The following is a 21,842-nucleotide window of genomic DNA, read 5'->3' as shown; positions in this document are numbered from 1 at the left end:
AAAAGAAAGTAAACTCAGTACCAAGTAGACAGATAGTAATGCAGACAGCTGACTAAAATAGATGAAAATACTGAATCTGAGATATAGCAACTGGCCTTCTTTGACAAGGGAGAGCAACATCTGGCCTTTCTGTGAAATATTGTGAAATATCATTAAAACAAATCTGAAACATAATGTCTTTCTGATCCCACATCTCTTTATTATTTATGCCATGTTTTTTTTTTCTTGTCGAGCACTGAGAAGACATCACCCCCACTACCACCACCTGGAAGCAGTAATGGTTTCATCTGCTGAGCTAATCTAGCCCTGCCAGAGAAGCATTTGTGCTATTGCTTACAAGTTAGCCACAATACCCATGGTGTTTTGTTTCCATCAAGGTATAGAATTAGTATGCTGTCCAAGTTGCATTTAATGATATGTCCTCTTTCTTGTACTCACAGAAGCACGTATAATTGAGGTCATAAATGAGGAAAACATTGTCCTAATCTTTTTTATTATCATTTTTTCTTCTTTTTTTTTTTTTTTCTTTCTTTCATGGAATCTTAAGAATGTTCTGCACCTGCAAAGCTGAGCGGGTATGGTTTGCCATTCCTTTTGTCATTTACAAAATCTGTTCTTAGGTACTGTGGATAATTTTGCCAAATTCCTTATGTTTGTTGTAGTTCATTTCACTGTGCATCATGCTTTCCTGATGTAGTGATATGAACTGAAGTTGCCTGAATGAAAACTCATCATGCTTTGGAAGTCACTTTTTGAGTATAACCTCCTGTGAAATCCTGTGAGAAGTAAACACCACATTTTATACTTTTGACACTAGAAGTGTTGTTCAGTAGTTTAAATTAATATAAGTAATAATATCACCAATCCAAGGCTTTTCTTTTTTTTTTTTTTTAGTGTCATACGTGTATTGTAGGAAATCAGGAACATGATTTGGGGTCCTATCGGTTTGGGTATCTTTCCCCAGTGATATTATTTTCATACTTGGCTAGACCAAGACATCTTGCCTTATGTTTTTCGGATGTGAACTATGGATTAGGTTTAGCAGTCTGATGTTATTGCACAATAACAGGGTCCCAGAACCAATGCAAATTATTTATAGCCCCAATAAACTAGTTAATGTTAGTAAATATCAAGCCATTTCTGTCTTTCTGCCTTTTCAAGCAAGTGCAGAAGCTGTGGCCTAAAATCTGTTTCAGGAAGGGTAGTGCTGAAGGCATCTGTACCATCTATGAAAGACTTTTATTTCTTAACTCCTTTGCTTTAGCTTTATTCTATACTAAAGGTCTGTACTATGAAGGTGAGAGATTATAGGCAATACTACAAATAGAGGGAAGAATATTGTCCTTCTGGTTTCTTGGTAGTATCAATGGCTCTGGGAAAACTTTGTAGTGCTGTGTCCAGTTTGTGCACTTTTTCAAAATTTCACTTGGAAATGAGGGAATCTTGTAGCAGCATTTTCTTAATTTTTCATAAAGAGTATCTCCTGATAGACATAAATATGATATGCAAGTATGCGCATTCCTAGAAAAATTATCTTTATTTCCTGGCATTAATCAGGAACACGGGGAAGAGTTGTGGAAGCTTTTATGGGCTACGTATGTGCTTCGTACTTTGCATAACTATTATGAGCTACTCCAAAACCCAGAGGGCAGCTTTCAGGCAACCTAGAGATGGAAAACAAGTGCATTAAATCTAGGCTGGGTGCATGGACTGCCTGCCAGGTGGGTGTGAAACTGGCTGAATTGCTGAGCAAAAATCATAGCACATGACTGCTCAAGGTGTAACCAGCATCTGACGATTTACCAGTGGTGTTCCATAGGGCTGATGCCAAGGCCTGTGCAATTCTGTAGGCGTTGTCCCCCACCTGGATGATGACATCAGGTGCATGGAGGCTCTTCTCAGAGGTTGTCTACCCTTGCAGGCTTTCAAAAATCATCTGGTCTAGGTTCTCAGCATGGGGGATTTGGGGGAGTTTTAGGGGTTTTGGAGTGAAGAAGTTATGTGAGGTGGAAAGCATGCATGTACCTGTTCTTTACAGGGGGGACTTAAGCGGGAAAAAGGACGATTCTTGCAGTTTAGCTAAAAAAAAAAAAAAAAAAAAAAATCATAAGAGGTATAGATTTTATATAATTTCTGCCAGGACAGGAAATAGAAGGGTAGTATTTTAAGAGACAGGTAGAAGGAAGAAGAGGCAATAATGCTGTGGAGCCGTCTTTACTATTACTTGCATTACACAACTAGTCAGACTGATCATTAATGCTATATTGTAGCACTCTTGTCATGTTGCTGTTACTTTCCTCAAAACAGGACAGCTTGGTTTTTATTGTTCTACAGCATAAGAACACAAAGCCTGGTGGTGTTTCTGTACATAATAAATTAACTAGCACTCTGTGTGTCCTATCATGCTTGGAAGGAGCATTCCTTGACTTTCACAATCGTATTTCAATATTTTCCTTCACGTCCTTCCTTAAAGCGGTACTTTTCCTAGCTTTCAGAAATGGCTAGGGAAACTTAATAAAGGTTAAGTCTGTCACATGTATACTACTGATGCCTCAGTGTAGTTTACTGTCTCACATCCAGCTGTACACATCGCTCCCCTGTATTTTATGTTGTATTTCTACAGAACCCAAACTAATGGAGCACTAGTCCTCATGAAAAGCCTTGGGGGCCTTGGTCAGGAAAATTACCCATTAAATATGAAAGTTATTCAAAATAAGTAAACAGCTCTATTTGTTAACTGTTACCACAACCACTATTTAAATACATTAGGTGAATTTAGTGATTTTTTTTTTCAGTAGTTAAAGTTGAATAGTTTCTTCTTAGAAAAACAAATAAGGCACAAGTGACAGAACAGATATGACTTCTTAAAACATGATGGTGGGTGAAGAATTTTATGCTACAATAGTAATGTTGGCATAACGAATATGTTAGGAGTTGGAAAGCCAAGGTGAGTGTAAAGGGAAACGCATAATTAAAATAACTTTTGAATCTACTTGGCTGTGGATAAATGCTGAAATTTAAAGAAAGAAAAGCAGTTAAGTAACAGCAGAGCTGTGCTGAACTTTGCTTGGGAACTGAACTCGCCTGATTTCAGATGGAGCATCTCCTGCTGATTCCTCATGGTGGACTGCTCTTATCAATAGTTGAGTCAGACTGAATTTTATTAGCAATAAAAGCATTTAAAGATGAAAATATTGCAAGATAGCAACAAAAGTGTGACGCTATTTTAGATGAACTTCCCCTTTTCTGTAACATTGACTTGTTTCATAAGACTCTGAACTGTTGTTCCAACCTATCTGTAGGCACTGCCAAAACTTTTTTCTACCCTGTATGCCCTGCTTATATTTTGAAGGGTATTTTTACAGCTGTGTGGACCAAAGATATACAGGTGGTGGCTTGTTTGGTTTTTTACTTCCTTCACCCTTTTCCCCCCACTTTTTCTTTTTTCTGTTAAGGTATGCTTGGATTGTGTGGCACAAGATGGCAGCATAAGGAAAATTTGCTAATCTCAGAAATAGCTAACTTGTCTAAGCTGCAGAAGTGTGTGAGTACTAGTTAAGTTTTTAAAATGATTTCTGCAGATTTAGAAAGATTTAATGAAGCTTCTTACTAAGACAATCACTTGATCATCTCAAAAAAAATCCTCTTTCAAAGCCTCGGTGAACTCATATCTTATAAAAAATTTGCTTTCTTAACTCAAATGTCATTTTTAATAAACATTTTTCCTGGTTCCTCTTCCTCCCCCCAGTTATTGTCTGGAGTAAGATCAGCAGGAAACTTAGACTTTATAGACTTTACCAAACAGCATTTTTGTCATAAAATGTCCTCCATATTCCCCTTTAGTATGTACTTGTCATGGCACAGTGGTCTGTTTCAAACAGAAAGCTAAATTATGGGAAATTAAACACTTCCATGCTGAATTTAGCAATGTTAGTCTCTGACTTTGTTTCACAAAATATGCAGCTTTGGTAGAGCCTTTGACTTTTTCTGGGTAAAAAAAAATAATGTAGCTCTTTACTCTCAATTTGCTTCATTTCTTTTGTCTTCCTAGCTATGATCTAAAATATAGGGCTTTACTGTACCTTTTCATGCCTCCAATATCTGCAGCAATGTGTTAAGCAGCATTTTGTTTCACATAGAATATATTCGAGGAATAAAAAAACAAAATGAAAAACCCAAAGAAGGTGATCCATATTCCCATTGTTTATACAAGTGTCTATGTATGTATAATGCCATCTTCTGAAGATGGAATCTGTCCCATTAACAGGCTTGGGGTATTCCAGAGCATACTTTCGTTCACGTTGCTTTCTAGCTTGCTGACAGAAATATGTCATGCATATTCTTCATGTAGTAATGGAGAGCTTGAAAGGAAGCCAGATTCAGTTATCTATATATTTTGCTATAAAATTCTAAATATTTATATTTTGCACAGTCTGCAAAGATACAGGGAGATTGTACTGGTGTTTTCATGCACCACTGAAGCTTTTATTTACTGTCTTTTCATTAATCCAAATGATGCTGCTTTTTGTTTTTAAGAAATAAGTTTAGTGAAACATTGTTGGCCTCTCTTGATGACACTGCAAGTCTTCTGATGTCTGGTGTCTCTTAATTTCAGAGCTATCCAATGAACATGTATTTCATTATGAGTAATGTAAAAGAGCAAGGTTCCAACCAAAACCTGGAAATGTGGCTTAAATATATTTTAAATACTCAGAATGAAGAAAGAGGATCTAATTCTCACCCTTGATCCCTGCCTGTTTCCTTTATGTGCATGTTTTCTCACTTCACTGGTAAACAAGCTGTAACTTCATGTAGTGAGAGGACAATGGGAATGGCTTTAAACTGAGAGTGGATTCAGATTAGGTATTAGGAAGAAGTTCTTCCCTGTGAGGATGGTTAGGCACTGGCACAGGTTGCCCAGAGAAGCTGTGGCTGCCCCATCCCTGGCAGTGTTCAAGGCCTGGTTGGACGAGACCTTGAGCAACCTTATCGGGTGGAAGGTGGGGTTGGAACTAGATGAGCTTTAAGGCCCCTTCCAACCCAAACCATTCTATGTTTCTATGATTCTAGGCTCTACCCCACTTCATTCCAACACAGGCAGCTCAGCACCTTTGTCTGATCCACATTTCAAAGAAACAGAGCATATATGCTTAAGATGAATGCATTTATTCCGAACGCTTTGATTAACAGAATTGCTTAATTTGAACAATCTCCATACTTTATGATCTATATGTATAGAATGCAATAAAATGATACAGGAGCATCAATATTTCATGTAGAATACTTACACCCGCCTGTCATCTTGCAGCAACTTTTGTCCCCTTGTCTTATTTGTATCACTTCTATGGATGCAGAACCCATAGTTCACTTTCATACTTGTAGAGATGATAAAAAAAGGAGTTTCCCTGATGTCCTTTGCTTTGCTCCTTGTATACAAGCTCAGAAGCACACCACAATCTTAGATGTAATTTCAGAGGTAAACAGAGGTGGCTTCTTTTTTATGAAGCAGTTCACTACAGTCCTGTTCCTTCTCACCTGCAACTTAGACCTGTTAAAATAAGAACCTGACAATGTTCTTTAGATTTAATGTGTAATACTGCAGATATCTGCACATATTTATGGACGATATACATAGTAATAGCAAAACTTTATTTCCTTTTTAATTAAGCATATCCCACCCCAATTTTTTTCTTGTTTTCTTTTCTCCCCAACTTTAAGGCACAAACTGGGCACTTCTCATGGATTTAGCTGGGTGTCGGCAGCATAGCCAGTGAAAGAGCTGTAACAGTGATGAGAATGTACGTAGATCAGAGATGAAACTATGCAGCTATCTGTCTCATTTAGTATTTACACTTCATGTACTAACAGTTTTTCTTTATCTACCTATGTGTCCAAAAAAGAAATGTGTGTGTCTGTGCATTTACACAAATACAAATGATACTCCTCCAAATCCAAAAACTCTAAAATTTTTTTTAGGGTTGGGGAAAGCTGAGCTGCTGTGAGGAGTTCACTGAAACCAGAACCAAGCTGAGCATAGTGCAGAACTTGATATGGTTTGGGTGAATTAAGGAATTAATTAATTCCCATGCTGATATGCATTTCCTGTGTTGAGATATCTTGATTTTTTGCTATGTTTGGTAAAGCTGGGTGTAGGTATCACCAGAATTTCAGAGAAATCTCTTTGATGTGATAATGAGCGATGACTCTAATAAGTGACTGTCCATCTCACACTATTGACCTGAAGGTGTCTATCTATAGCAAAATTGCACCAGATACGTTGTTTTTGTTTTTTTTTTTTTTTTATATTGGTTCCTTTTATGACCTATACAGCAAAAAATAACTTTGGTCTTTCATGTACTAACTTTCAGCATGATGTGAAACGTAGATACTGATTTCATATGATGGAATTATGCAATTTTTAATTTTTGTACAATGCATTTTTTTATTTTTAAATTTTTTCAGATACTTCGTATGTTTCTCCCTTCACACTAAATGATAGTATTTATTTTTGTGGTAAGCAACCACAGCTGCTTAACTGTGTTCTTTCAACTTGGACAATCATCCAAAGTTTAGAGTCTTATTCAAAACCATCATTACTAGAGAGGGTGATTTGAACATGGAATAGAAGACTTGCACAAGTTTTTCAGTAGATAGTAGTAAATAACAGTTACCCTCAAAATATTAGGAGATCAGACTTACTTTTGAAATAAGTTTAATTTGTTGTGCCGTTATTATTCCCAATTTCATTGTTTTGTGAAATGTGCCTTGATTACGAATCCTTTAAATAGCAATGAGGGAAGGGCATACAACTTAAATACTTTCTTAATCAAGTACTTTTTTTTTTTTTTTAATGTTCAATAGATTATTGAATGCTTTGGTAGCTCTTTTAGCTGATACAGAAGAATTTGTATCTTTGGGCAAATTAAAAAAGCTGCTGCCAGCAATGAATCACAGCTGAACTAATGTTAGGGCAAAAACCATCCCTGTGGCTCCGGTTTATTCCTGTCTACTGCTAGAGTGGTTTATTCCTCTCTGTACCTTCTCTGACTTTCAGGGTGAATGAAGCACCCTGCAATATGAGACCTTTCCATTGGGGCTGGCAATACATTCTTCCCCTTTTAATTAAGAACTGTACCCCACTACTCTGCAGAAATTAAGAATGTTGACATGATGAACCATGCGCTGGGGCATTTTGTCAAATGAACTAAACCCTAGCATGTTTGGTATCACTTTAATGAGCATTAGTCCTGTGGGTACTTGAGGCTCCATCTACATCTTTGGCATTTTCAGATTAATTTGGGGTTTTTTGGATATTCAGGTGAGAGTTGTGGTTGCTGCTGCTCAATGGATGTGCTTCAACCACCTCCAAAAATGTAGGATAAGCTGTGAAAATGGGTGTTGCAGATGCTTAGCAGGGATGGGTGAAAGAGAAAAGTTTACAAGTCTCAAAGAGGCAATTGCTGGTGTTTCTTTAGAGCCTCCTGTTAGAGGATTTTATTAATAGAGGCAAAAATACCTTCTTCTATTCAAGGCTCTGTTGAATGGAGGCTTAGTAAAATCCTGCTTTGATGTGTGGAGACCAAACTCCCAAGTCTCAGTGTAAATAATGACTTCAGTGCAGCTAGACTGGTACTTACCCATTCAGTCAGACAGCTGTGATGGTCTTTTATAATTGTTTTAGTGTATCCAGCATATATGGGCACCATGACTATAGAATGATTGTAGCCAGTAATTTCCTCACATGTGAGTGGGTTTGTGTTCATGGTGTGTGTTCAAATTCACCCCATTTTCATTTCTGTTGAAATGCACCATCATTAGAACTGCTTTATTTGAAAGTGGTAAAACAGTAATCTCATAATGTAATCAACACCTTTAACCAGCAAGTTAATTGTAATTTATCTTCAAGGTTCAGAGAGTAATGCATTATTAAATACCTGCATGTTCTTATCAGCCTCGATTTTTTTAGCAGCTAATTACTGCAGAGATTAACTCTGGATTTCATGTTAAAATTTGTATGTAAAATACATATGAAATTTGGACATGAGTTAGCTTCCGATATATTTCAATTTAAAGCTAAAGACTGAAGGTCCTTTCCTTAGAGTGACTAAATATACTGTCTGCTCACAAAATCTGCATAGCAAGGTTTTTAATCTCCCTTTTTCTTTCTCGCTTTTTTTTTTTTGAAAAAAAGAAATAGAAAGAGCTCTCTTAGACTCTTTCCAGTTGATGCTCCATGTTGTGACATGTCATGTAAAACTGCATCTGTTATGTTGAAATGAGAACATAAGAAAGACACTTTGACATGACGAATCACAACACAACTTAACAGCAGGAACATTAAAAACGTAACACGGTTGTGTTGTCAGTAACCTCAGCCCTGATAGAGATGAGGTATTTAGCTGAGCTTCCAGCTTCACTGAATATCTGTTTCTTCCCTAATGAATTTCCTTGTAAAGTCAGGCCCAAGCCAGCCATTCTCATAGGCAGAAACTCCTGGTAACTTTTAAGTATTGAAGTTAAGGAAAGTTTTGCCCGAGTGGAGACATCAGGATAGGGCCCAGGAGTTTTTACTGCCTGTGAAGTATAAAATAGACTCAGATTAAGCTAACAGACTTGTTATTTGACAGTTTAGAAAATATTTTAGTATCTTTTTGGCAGTAGCAGTTTGAATGTTGGCAAATGTACACATTGCTTGCAGTTACAAAACCTTGTAATGAGTATTTTCCACTGTAATAGCAGTGAGTTGAAATTTGGATAAACCACTTAGACTTGTGAACTCTGACATGCATAGTAACTATGTCTTTGCAAAAGAATTTTGTCAAGTATTGGAGCTCCTACTAATAGCACATCCATCTTTCTGCACACTATAAATCTTAAGAAAATTTCTATTACTCTGCAATTTGTCTGGCTTATGCTATTTATTAGCCATTTTATTCTGCTGCTTTAAGAAGTAATGTGATGTTCATTTTATTGCTGGTTCAATAAATTGTTAATTATAATGCAGTGATTGCTGCTGACGTGATTTAAAAGCCACATTAGCACTATAGCATTAAGTTTTAACTATTTTACCCTTCAATTCCCTGTTTATACAACAGTAAAAGGAAAATAGCCTTAGACTAATTTAAAAAATGAAAGTACTTGTATCTATTGATCACATGATATGCTAGAAACTTTTGTTGATTTTTTGTGGGTTTTTTTTTAAAGGTTACATGCAGGTCTAAAAATGAGAAAATGCATCCACTGAGTGTGGTCTTCAGCAAAAAGTGTTCTTAAAGCAAGATTAACCCCAAAGTTAAATTAGCAGAATTACTTAGTTGAATCAGGACAATTGGCATAATATATTAAAGGAACAAAATACCCAGATAAATCATAATCATTTTATAGTTATGCATAGCTTCTGGGGCCCATTTTGTATAATAATGGAGCGTAAGGGAGAATAAGATTGGAAAGCATACCTATTTTCTTCAAGAATATTGTAAATGGGATTGGGAGAAATCTCCATTCTGCTGATTTACAGTCAAATCTAATTGCTACAAGTATAATATATCCTTGGTTGAGCAAGTAGAGGCACTAGAATTGACTGTACCAAAAACCACACACGAGTATTGTGCAGGATGGACAGAACCATGGAAATACTGAACCTGGAGTGAATGGGAACACTAATTGCCTGTTGGAAACGTGTATTAGTATTAGTGCAGTACATCCAGACTTACGGACTGTAGTTGAAACTTTTGAACTTCTTTAGTTAAATCATATGATTTTTTTCCTTAGTTGAGCAAAATATACTTGTAGAAAAATGGGGCAGAAATTGAACAACAATGGAAACTAGTACAGAGAGAATTTATATTTGCACATACACATACATGTATTTTTTAATATATATAAATATGCATAAATGGAATTATTGGAGCTGAGTGTCCCATTATTGGAGATGAGTGTCCCTGTAATGTTCCTGTGCTTTTGCACTTCCACAAACACACCACCACCAAAACTAACGTGCATCTCTCAAACCCTGGGAGCTAGAAATCATTAATTAAACCAAAGGATTTAAATACATAGAAAAATGAAAATTTTAACTGCTCATTCCATATAAATTTTCTGACCCTGCCATAAAGCCATTTTTTTCTGTAGATGGTCACCATCACCTGCTGTCAAATGGTCAGACTTTAAGGATACAGCATCTCCAGTGGTGTTAAAGCATCATGTGATCCTGGGCTCTTGGATAAATAAGGGCAGGTTTAATATGTAATTAATAATACAAGGCAGGAAAAAACCCAGTAAGATGTGGTTTAGAAAATATACCTGGTTTGAGGTTCCCAGCTTGTTCCTCCCCTGGCCTTTATTGTGAGCTGCCATGATTTGGTGATAGACAAACCAGAAAATCACAACAAAAAGGCTTTTTTTACTGCTAGTTAGAGATTTGTTGAAAGAAAGAAAAAACCTAAACCTGTTAGAGAGTCCTAGGAGAGAGAAATCTTATCTTTAGATACCTAATTGCATTTAAAGATCTGTTTACAAGGGATCTTCCTGCTCCTTGACTATGTTAGAAATAGTTATAAACTTGATGATACCAGTTTTCAAAGGTGGACTCCTTTGAAACTGAGAGTGGGTTTGTCATAAGAAAGGAGTTTAAATTATCTTCTTGAAAAAGGGGTATTTTTCCAAGAGGGAATAGTTTCTGTGAGGACAGTTTTATTTAAAAAACACCAAATAATAAAAGCACAATGAAAAAGAAAAATATAAAAAAGGCAAACCAGCAGTACACCCCACATCTGAATTCTAATAAAGCTTAACTTATTTTATTTAATTGCCCCTCATTTGATTTGTATATAAGACACAGTGTGAACTGTTTTCAGCTAACGATGAGTCTTGGCACTGATCATGGTAAAAATTGCAGATACATGTAAAAGTTTGGCAGGCAACTAGCTCTAGGATTTCAGGCCTTGGGAGAAAAGATCTGAGCTAAAGAGACTGATAAAGCTTACTGAGCTGTCATAATATACTTAAAATCATATACTTGACTTAGTACAGCATGGCATTTTGATACAATAAAAGATTAGTGTACCCCATATTAAACAGATTTAAAACTGGTAAACTAATTGCAAAAAGTAATTGGGATGTTTTCAGCAACACCTCATAAGGATCTAGTCATGGCGTAATGCGTTTTCACTATGTGAATAATGACCTTGAAAAAAAAAACCTTTCCTCTTAAAGCTTGCAGATCATGGAAGAATTAGGGGAGTGTTAAATAAAGGGAATAGTTATTTATATAATAAACTAGATATTTTTGGAAGAAAGAGCCTTGTGATCAGATAGAGCTTCAAAGCTGACTTTGTGCTCCATCATTGCACACCGAGAAACCACTGGGGAAGGCAATAGTGCTATGAAACCAAGCCAAAATCATGTTCCGAAGCCTTCTTATGGAGGAAGAATTTACCCATCTCTGTTTTCCAGAGTGACGAGAAGCTCAGGGCTAGGTCAGCAGCATGGCCACTGCTCTGGAGCTTCAGATTTGGAATGCTCAGGGACTTGGCACTAATGCCAAGCTGATCTAGGTCCTCAGAATCTCCTCATCTGCCTGAATAGACCAGGCTCCCTGGCAACCTGCCGTGTGGGTTTTTTTTGCTTCAAGCTGGTTTGTGTTAAAGCCTTGTTGAAAACCCACACACTTGCAGAGGCTGTTTTGAATTTGTTTGAAGAATTCAGATCAATTCTACCTCTACCAGAGTCAAATAGGAGGTTGTGGGGTGGGAGGTGGCGTGGCAAGCTTGAGGTTTACAGTGAATGTAAATTCCAGTCTGGAATTAATCCCCACTACAGTTAATTAATGTTGTATTAAATGAGTGACTGGGTAACTGGGAGACAACATATCACCCCTGTGATCAGCACCAAAAAACTGATGAGCCCTGTTGTCTGCATTTGCAAGGTGGTGGTTGTGTTTGCAGAGTGACAGAGAGAGCTGCTAACAAAGGATTCATAAAACTTGATTAACAATCAGGAAGACCTTTTGCTAAAAGCGTCAAGACTAGACAAAACATAGCATACCTAAGAGCTAAGGGATAAATCAGATCTATCCCTAAGGTTAGGGATTCCCTACATCATTTATCCCTAAATAAAGGTGACAAAGCAGGCCTGAACTCATGAAACTCCAGAAATGAATAGCTCACTCATCTGTATAAGTAGTGTTGCCCAATACAGGAACGTGAACAGCCTGTAATGGAGAACATAAAAGAAGTGGTTAAAAATGTGAACTGAAAAGCAACCATTTAAGTTTACTGAAAACATCAGTTTCTTGCATGCAGGAAACTATCAGGAGAACAAGGAGAGTGGGACATAAGGTGACAAAGCCAAAACAACGTGTGTCTGCCGTAGTTTTTGAAAAGTGTTCAAACTGTGACGTTGGAAATGCCAATTTACTGTTGGCTCTAAATAGCATGTATAAAGTTATCCACAAAGCCATAAGAGAAAAAGAAACTTCTAATGAACTGTGAAACCAGATGCTTTATGCTGGAGAAGCACATTCTGCAGTCTGCATATTATTATTTTGTTTTGGGGAATGCTGCAATGTGCTAGGTAATTTCAAATATAGATGCAGGCACAGTTTGTACCCTAAAGAGTTTATGCTGGGAGGAATATTCCTATTCATGGCTGAGGGGGTGAGATGGGTATACATTCAACAGAAACAGACTTATGAAAAATAAGTCTATTTTTCAGACTGGTACAGCAGTTTTGTTTAGAAACCTCATACGGGATATTTTTGCATGTTAACAGTCAGCCACCATCTACTAGAAATGATGTGAGTCTCTACAGATGCTGTAAGGGGTTTGGGTATAAACAAGGTTCTGATGGTAGCAATAAGGAAAATGTCTGTATGGCCAGCACAGACCACTGGCTGGGCTGGACTGGAATCAGGGTCTTTTTATTCCTAGAAATGTTTAGGATAAATAATGCGCTCACATGGTCAGCTGTAGTAGTCATTATTATGAGAGGTTGAAGTAAAGTAATACTGGCAATGATGTAATAAGTTCTGTACATAAACATGAAGTAAATTTTGTTCACGACAAACATTATGATCCACAAGAATTTTGAGCAAAATGGGAAGAAAGTAAAAAAAAATCTGTGTCTTCAGTATATATGATTGAAATATCATTACGCCACAACTGAAATTTCTTGTGAGTTCTTGGAATTAGTTATGACCCAATCACACACTTAAAACAGGCAAATAAGGGCAATAAGGCTAAAGAAATACATTTATTTAAACAAGGAAAACCAATTTTATGCTGAATATGTTGATGAGCTGATAGGTAGTGAAAACCTGAAGTCAAGATGAATCAAGAATTACAAAAAGGGCTACATGAATTAACTGTAGAGTAGAAAAAGTGTGATACAGAAATATGTTCTGATTAATAAGACAAAGGGGAATAGTGTGAAACTGATACATGGCATCCCATTTTACCTGATTATGTATGATGTCATTACGAAACATTGGGATTTTTGTATTAGGTGATTAGAAATCAAATCTTAACTTTTTCTAAACTTCAGCTTAAACTGTATAATTTTAAATACTGTGTATAGTAGCCTCCAACGAGCAGTTCCTGGAGCAAATTCTGCAGTGGGAATATTAGTAGGAAGAGGAACTAAAATGGAAACATAAGGCATTTTTCTGATGTATCCCTTCTATTCTAATTTTTCAAGTCACTTCTGATGTGTAACTTCTGTTGTAGACTGTTTCAAAAATTAGGAGAAATACATTTTGTTGATTTATTGCTTATGTTCCAATACATTGGAGTATTTGCAGTAGCAAGCTAATTTGAGGAAGGATGAGGTAGGTACAAAGAAGGTAGATTATATAGTATATAGAAATAACAATGGAAATCTAAATATAATGGTGTGTATAGAAAAAAACAATTCTAAAAATTATTATTTTTACATTGGTGGAAAAAATGAGGAAGGAGAAAATGTTCAGCTCTAAATGCAAAATGGAATATGTTTGTCAAGCAGAAAAAAATCTGAATGTGAGACAGGCTTTGAAAAGCCTAGAAAGGAAGGATGGAGAGCTTGATTTGAAGTAGTTCCAGCTGAAGGAGGTCTGTGTGGCTAGGACTGAATCATTAAAGTGCCATTAATTTTATTTTATGCCAACACTTTGGGTAGATTGGAGGAGCACAGACTGAGAATTCACACAGGCAAGAGGGACAAGGTTAAAGAAATGATGATAGGAGCTTTTGAAAGCTCTGTGACTATTTTTGATTTTGCTGCAGTAGGAATATTTGCTTTCTTTGCTGTACTTGAGAATTGGGCACTTCTATTTCTGGAAATGCCCCGAGAATGTAATTCAAACTATTTCAAAATTCAGGAAAATTTCGTATGTAGTTTTTGATTTGCATTGCACTTTCATTTGTCTCTCACTTCCAAGACTGGTTTACCCATCTCTGGTCAATGCAGTATCATGTAGATAAATTCATGGGCACTCTTCACGGAAATTAATAGTTTGTCCTTTGAACAAAACCACTTCATCTATATCTTTGCATCTTCATTTTAATCTTTAGTTTAAATTAGGACCTTAGCAAGATTTCCACATCCCCACAGACCCCCCTGCATCATCTGAAAAATCTGAAAAAGATTGTCTGATGCCAGTTTCATTTTGTGTTTTAGTGCTTCTGGCATGTGTTATTTACTCATTCCATTCAGGTTTTATTCAGTTTTAATTTGTCATTTGTATGTCTCATTGAAAAATGTTTATTTTAACATGGGTGTTATTTGCTAAATGAAATATATATGCTTTACTGGAGACTGTACTTTTTTAAAAATACATACTTATTTCCTTGATGCTGAAGTGTTAAGAAAACAATATGAAGAACAGGAATATTTTTTTTGTGTACAGGTTTAAAAATACAAAACTATTCTCACTTTAGTCATGGTAAAAACAAAGTATGAATTAACAATACAAGTAGAGAGGGAAGAGCTTAGATATTATAGGAAATAGAGCTAGGAGGCAGGATCAACAATACCTAAATCGTTCATGGCAGATACTTGTCTAACTTACTCTTCATATCTTCGGTGATGGAGTTTTCACAGTCTCTATAGGCTCTTTCTGCTAATACCTAATCAAAATCTCCTTCTCAGCAGTTCAAGCCTGTTACTAGTTATTATTTTTGAAGTGGACAAACAAAATGTCTTTGCGGCTACCACCCATCTATGTGCAAATTTACCACTGCTTATTCTTCCCTTTAGGTTTAACCATCTCAATTATGAGTTTTTATACAGACCATGTTTTCCAGGTCAAACCAGCCTTCTGTTTCTTATCTCAAGAGTTAAGACAGAGGAAGAATTAATGGATGAAAAATTATGTAAAAATGAGCAATGTTTGAGCCAAGTAAATATATAAGCCACAAACAATCAATTACAATAATTTGAAATGAGTGCTGATATTTGGAGTTATTTCTGTGAGTGTATTTACTAGCTTTTGCTCTGAATATGTAGGGTCCAATATCATACCCCATTCTATCCTATAGTTATGTGGGACAGGGATGGAATAATTTGAAACTAGGGATAGTCTTTTATCTTTAAACCCATTGCTTTTACTGTGACAATGGCACTTGGCACAGGTTGTCCAAGGAAGTTGAGAATGCCTCATCCCTGGAAGTGTTCAGGGCCAGGCTGGATGGGACCTTGAGCAACTTGAGCTACTGGGAGGTATCCCTGCCCATGGCAGGGGGCTTGTAACTAGATGATCTAAAGGTCCTTTCCACCCCTAACTATTCTATGATTCATCGGCAAACTCAATGAGTCAGGCAGCAATGAAATTATATCTCTAAAACCATTTTGAAACAATTGCTTTTAATGTAAACTGGTTTTGCAGAAGTCAAAAAGATCTTTGCAGCAAAGCTGGAAGAGTAGAGTGCAGCACACTAGTCCTTTTTCTCCTGCTTTCCCCTCTCTTGCACTTTGTATAGGAAACCATTGCTAATGGCTGAGACCCGTGTTCTAAAGACTATAGAAGCCCATAATTTTAGGATTTGACAACTTTGTTTAAAATGGAAAACAGAGAAGTTCATGGCAGAAAATACCTTTTGTACCTTCATATATATGACACAGACCATAAACGTAAAAAACAACAACAACTTATCCATTTTTGGATCTTAAGGAAAAATAACAGACAATGATTATTGTACCCATATTAATCCCAGAAAAAATAGTTTGTGAGAGAGAGAAAAACAAATTAATGTACAGTACTAGAAAGAAAATAAGATCTATTATTTTTTGTTTATGTAACACACACATATTTGAGTTACCAGATAAGCACCTATATGTTGAGACGACCTTTGTTAAATTATTTTATTTAAAATAGGGGTTTGTGTAGGGTTTGTTGTTTGTTGTTTTTTTTAAAGTTCCCCATTCCATTCACCATCTATTTTTGACCACTGTTTTCTATTTAAATTTAGGTTTTGTTGTTTTTATTGAATATAAGATTTGTATTGCTGCCTCTTGTACAAAAAGTGTGGGTGTCTAAGACTGACAGTGTTCCATTTTGGAAAATCCTGAGCAATTAGCAGCATTGCATTTACCAAAAGTACATGTAAGAAACTGGAAAGTTATTCTAATTTATTTTGTAACTTCAGAATTATGTCTTTCAAGGCAAGTGCCACTTCAGTAAGGAAACCCAGCTCCTGGGACACAAAGGCCCTGCAGCATGCTCCTGGGCTGGCAGGGAGCAGACTTTGACTTTCCAGCTGTGGGCAAATTCATCTCCTGATGCAAGAGGCTGGTCTCCCCACCACCACATTCAGCACAGCTTAAAATTGTGTCCTCAAAAATCTGTTTACTCATCACTTTAGTCTTCCTAGAGCAAGCAAAAATAGATTATCCCCAGGATAGGATTTGCCTTATCTGACTTCTGGTATTTGCAACACAGACTTGTACAGCCAAGCTAATCACCCAGCTGCCCTCCTAGTCGGGCAGAGAAATGGGCAGTCCCTGAGCACGCTTCCAATCAGCTTTGCTGACATTTCCTCTTAGACTCCTAGCTATGGTTACAATATGAGGAGATAAGTTTGGATTTTTGCTTACTTGATTTAAAGCAGATTTGCAGACAGGTGCTGACCTCATCTAGTTCATCTGACTTAATCAACATATGAACCTAAACATTGTTGTTGAATACATATGCAGAACAAAAATTTGGAACGACACTTCCTTGGTCCAGGGGTCAATGGCTGTATTTTGGAGTTCTCCCACAAGAAAAGAGAGTGCAATATTCCATTTCCCATGTTCTTGTATATAGCAGGTAGTCTTTAACCACAAATGCCACTGAAATGCATTAATAAGCAAAGTTCAATGGAGTTCCAATTGTAGATATGATTTCTAGTAGGGTGCAAAACCTAAGGTTGGAACCTAAGGACTACCTATAACCTAACCTAACCTAACCTAGGAACCTAAGGTTCCTAAGATTGCTTTACCTTAGAAAAAGCAACCATAAACCCAGGCTGAAGATAAAGTAACTACCCTCTTGCAGTGCTAAATCTTTTTGGACATTATGTGGTCCTCTGTTCTGCTCTTCAGGACAGTAATACAGTTAATGAATGGGATGAATCCCTTTGCCATTGTAGGCATATTACCCTCTTATTTCAGTCCTCTTGCCTTCAGGATAGATGGGTTTATTTGCTTATTCCCAGTTATTAAAATATTTTGTTATTGGTCAAAATGCAGCTACTTCATTTGGGTGGTAGTAATGGACCGAAAACATTACAGACAAAAACACCTATATAAAACTTTTCTAAGTGTTGTTGACCCTCAAAGGTTTGTCCATTTATCATAAATGGCTTTGTCAATATATGTCATCACCAGCACTTAACTTGCATTTGCTTTAATGCTTTGTTCAAGGCTGTAGCCCAACAATAACAATAGGATATAAATACTTTATAAGACATCTATTGTCATCTATTGTCATCTATTTATCATTTATAAGGCACAGCAAAAGCGTTATAAAACATTTACTATGCATTTGTAGGTAGAATTTTGTCAGTAGCACCATGCATTCAGGATGCAGCGCTCCTCTTTGACACACTGGCAGGTAACCTGCCTGCCGCAGAGGGACTGGAGGAAGAAGGAGAAGATGGAGAGCCCAACTGCAACAGGGTAGCATTGCAAGGCAGTGCCATGGAGGGGAGAAGTGGGAGGCTCTGGGTCCATCTTAAAACATTATGTAGATAGGAGGAGAGGTGTCTGTGAGAGAGAAGATTTTTATAGAGTAATTTTCAGCATGAAGCACACTTTCGTTTTGAATACTGTTATGGCAATGATCCTGCTCTGTGCAGGATGCCATCCCAGCACTCCTGCTTGTGCAGTGGCTGCTGGACTTTGCTCTGGCTGTGCACTGGACACTGCTGTCACAGAAATGCACTCAGGAGCTTTGGGAAGCAAAACTCAGGGGCCATTTGGTCAGGAGAGACAAATAACATTTGACTGCTCTTTCTTACTTACACTGCAGCTGTTTCTTCTGTGAGACATGGTACCAAAGCACTCCTTCAGAGGAAAAAAATCCCTACTATTATAATTTTTTCATTACAGCTTAAACATTTTCAGTTAAAAAAAAAGATAATATGCTTGATCTGATTTCTGATGCATTTTGTTCTGTGTTATGTAGCCACATTTTTCTGTAGGAAATTTGATACATTACTTTAAGTTAACTACATACAAGAGAATACTAAATAAATTCACTTTATGTGCTTTCCTAATTAGTTTTCAGTCATGTAATTCTCTTCAATATAGAGTTGAGAAATCCCCAAGTCTACCTTGATGTAGTTAGTGTCACATACACTGATCATGTGAAATTGAATTTGAATTTACTACTAATATTTAAACACTAAAGCTGACTTGAACCATATTTCCCCCTTGGATAGAGATGTCACTGCTCTCTGTAATGAGTAGCATTATGTTGAATACTTAAGCCAAGAACAACCAAGTTACAGGAGCAGGACATTAATCTTAGGAGAACTGTAGAATTTCATGCCTTAGACAACACAGTGTCTTAGCATTACTGCTTACACTTTAATTACTCAAGACAACTATTTTCCAGTATGTATTGCTTGAATGTACATTATGGAGTGGGAATATGGAGAGTGAATATACAATCGAGTGGGAATATAGATATCACCAGGATCTCCTGGATAACTGCATAGACTGTATCCACAGAACTACAGGATTTGTTGCCTGTAACCATCAGCTGTTGATGTACGAAGCCTAGAAAGTTTTTGTAAGAACTCCCTGATTTTGCCTCAGATCTGTAGGTGTGGGGTGCGTTCATGCATGTCAGACCCACGTTTAGGGTGAAAGGGAGATGTTGAGGTCTTGCTCCCTGCAGGGCCTCGTGCCTGCTGCTCCAGTGTCTTTCTTGCAGTCCTTCTGTATTACTCAAATAATTGCATGCTTTAAAATCTGAAGCTCATTTTCACCCCTGGGCCTCTCCCCAGGCTGGTGTGTGGGGAGCAACTGAGGCTTTAGGGAGTCCATCAGAAACCATCTGCAAAGACTCTGACTAAAACAAACTTCTTCTGGAGTTTCTTTCTGCAGCCTTGGGGGTGCTGTATTTGGAGAGATCGGATGGGCACTTGGCACTTGTTGCCTGATTCATGCTGCTGCTTGATTAATTCCTTAACTGAGTGGATATGAAATACCTGGATGACTTTAAAATACTTTGCAGTACAGAATTTCTCAGCTGTGTTGGTCTCAAGGGCAGATCAGAGCACCAATAGGTAAACTGCTGCATGCTTCAGCTGCTCAGAAAATTTCCCTCTGACTTCAGCAGAGGATAAACGAAGGAGCTGGATAGGCTGTTTGCTGTGGAGATCTTTACACTTCTCCCTGCACTGATCAAATAGGAAAGAAAGAAAGACACAGAGGAAATGCTCAAAGAACTATAAAATGAAGAAAAAAACTTTTCACTGTATGTGTAAAAGGAAAGTCAGGAGATGGGTCTTTTATTCTTTATGTTTTTTTCTGTAATGTGTCTTTAGAAAAGAAGACCATATGTTTATGCATATAAAATATACAAGGTATTGCATCTTTGTGGGAAATATGTATGTTTCTTTTTCCCACATGTGGTTGTGAAACTGATGATTTTTTCTAAATCTCCAACAACAGGCTGGTGCTGATTGCATTAACTCCTTGCTTAGAAACTGCTCTTACAGAATCACAGAGTAGTTTGGTTTGGAAGGGACCTTTATGATGATCTAGTTCTAATCCCTCTGTCATGGGGAAGGACACCTTCCACCTGACCAGGTTGCTCAAATCCCTGTCCCACCTTGAGCATTTCCAGGATGTCCACAACTTCTCTGGATAACCTGTTTCAGTGCCTCACCACCCTCATTGTAAAAAGTATTTCCCCTTACAAGTGAAACAGGGGAAACTCATCTGGCCCCAGCCAGCAGAAGGCATAGCATGTCTTGCTAAGATCCTCACCCTGTATTTTCTGTCCCTGAGAATGCCAGGGCTGGCCCAGGCTGGAGCCAGGTTTCCCCTCCAAGCATGTCCTGCTGCTGGGCTAAAGAGCTGGCTTTTGTTGTCCCTTCAGTGCAGCAAAAGGAAGGCTTAGGTGCAGCGAAACAGCTTGGGATGTTCACTTTCTTAGTAGCCCAAACCCCTCAAATTTGTTCCACTCTGAATATCATTACCAGACTAATGGTACTACTAAGAGTACTACTGTAGGTAGGACTAATGAGAAAGGTAATTAATTATTCCTTCAGTCATATCTGGGAATAAAACTCAATGTACCACAGTGGAATAATTCTTTTGAGAAACTAATGCAGAGTACATATACAGAGGCTTAATGAAAACAGACAATATATTTGTGTGGTTTACCAGTCATTTCTCTGTCCATCCAGATTCCCCCCTTTTCTTTTGTTTCTTTTTTTTTTTTTTTAATGGGGCATGATAGATTTGTTCCTAAATGCCTTGAGTTTGCTTACCTACTTAAAAAGTTTTAAGATGTTGTTTACAAACTAATTTACTGAACCTGCATAAGATTAATAGCATAGCCTCTTTGCATGACAAATCATTAACAAGTGACAAAAAGTAACTGCTAAACAAGTGGATTGTGACATGTTCATGGAACCCCCCATCTATATATTGATGTAGATTTTGTTGGACTTGGCTTCAGTGGCTGAAGTAATAATGGCCCTTTGTCTCACACTTTAAGGAAGGAGTTTGTCTGAAATCAGGGAATGAAAGAAATTTAGCTGTTTTCTAAAGCGGAGTGAACTCTGAATGCAGGAAGTTGTGTTTTTCTATATTAGGGCTGCATGACTGCCTTCCAGGGTAACCCAAGAAGTTGGTTGGTGAAGTTGGCTTTTACCACTTTTGAATGGATGAACTTCTCTTGCTCCTGTTTTCTCAACAACAGCTGTGCTGTGGTGTCTGCAGGAGGAGGATTACACTGCATCTGGCAAAGGAAATTATGGATTAACATGTGTTTTAAGTAGGGGAAACATTACAGGAAAACTGTGATTTGTATTTTACAAGGAAATAATCCTTTAAGTCCCTTAGGGCTGAAATAACTCCTTAGTTTTCCTACCCTTTTTGGAATACCCTGTGAATCCTCAGGTCAGAATTAGTAAAATACAAAAAAAAGATCAGAAGAATCTGAAACTCTTTTAACCAGAAAAAACAATTCTAGAAAAGAGATTGCAGAAATATTCTAGCAGTGACCAAAAAAAGCCCCACACAGTTGGATGCTGGGCTGCTGGGCTGCCTCCCTCCCTCTCTGGCTAAGGGGCTTGGATTCTGGGAAGTTATACTCCAGGTGCTGAGTACAGTCTGGGTATATCAGGATGCCTTTCTCCTTTACC

General features: G+C 37.3%; 1 long non-coding RNA gene across 1 annotated transcript in view; it reads left to right on the top strand.

The window, feature by feature from the left end:
• Window positions 1-282: 282 nt before the first annotated feature.
• The window catches only part of LOC133279495 (uncharacterized), a 42,962-nt gene continuing 21,402 nt past the window's right edge, over window positions 283-21,842 (top strand). Inside the window, exons 1-2 of the long non-coding RNA XR_009746957.1 lie at window positions 283-377; window positions 663-785. This is a non-coding gene — a long non-coding RNA (uncharacterized LOC133279495). The remainder of the gene's footprint in view (window positions 378-662; window positions 786-21,842) is intronic.

The sequence above is a fragment of the Pezoporus flaviventris genome, unplaced genomic scaffold (assembly GCF_033815535.1).
Source record: "Pezoporus flaviventris isolate CSIRO_AGI_PZ_B2104156 unplaced genomic scaffold, CSIRO_AGI_Pfla_v1 ptg000001l, whole genome shotgun sequence".
In the NCBI taxonomy this organism is placed as follows: Eukaryota; Metazoa; Chordata; class Aves; order Psittaciformes; family Psittacidae; genus Pezoporus; species Pezoporus flaviventris.
This window is presented reverse-complemented; position numbering and strand designations above follow the sequence as displayed.